This window comes from Malus sylvestris, chromosome 17 (assembly GCF_916048215.2).
Source record: "Malus sylvestris chromosome 17, drMalSylv7.2, whole genome shotgun sequence".
NCBI classification, from domain to species: Eukaryota; Viridiplantae; Streptophyta; class Magnoliopsida; order Rosales; family Rosaceae; genus Malus; species Malus sylvestris.
This window is the reverse complement of record NC_062276.1, coordinates 17589718-17590338: the sequence shown is the minus strand read 5'-3', so window position 1 is coordinate 17590338 and position 621 is coordinate 17589718.

Sequence of the window (621 nt, the reverse complement as noted above, 5' to 3'; positions counted from 1 at the left end):
ATATTGGCATCATGGTATGTCCATCTACTGATACCCGAAACAGTTTTAGCTTCTCTGTAACAATGTGCTAGATAAAAACCGTGTACATAAGCATGCTACTGCTTGGCTCCCTTTTAGCGGGAACTCTATGTACAGAACATATTGTAGAAAGGTAGTACATTTACAAACAATTACACACAAAATCATCATCTCGCATGGATGCATCGGTGAATCAAGAGCTAGAGGATGCGATCAGGTCTGATCCATGTTCAAGAACTAGCAAGTTAGTAGCACATTCTATTCTAGGGGCAGACGAGACTTCTAGATTAGTATATATAGAGATGGGGCGGTCTGCATCTTGGTAGATGCTATTAGTATGATATCCTTCTGCTGCTTGGCACATTCTTATACAGTCAATTAGGACGAGAGCTGCTACGGAAATGGTGCTTCTTTTGTCCGCCCTCTTGTCCGAGCGATGAGGGATGGTGGAACACAAGGTTAGGTCAAGAGTTCGGTGTATTCTAATGAACCAAAATTGATGCTTTTGTGTTTGGTATTGTGGTTTTCAAACTTTGCACTGAGAAGTGTACTTTTCTTTTGATAGGGTTTTGCACTAAATTAGTGAAATTATTCATATTATAT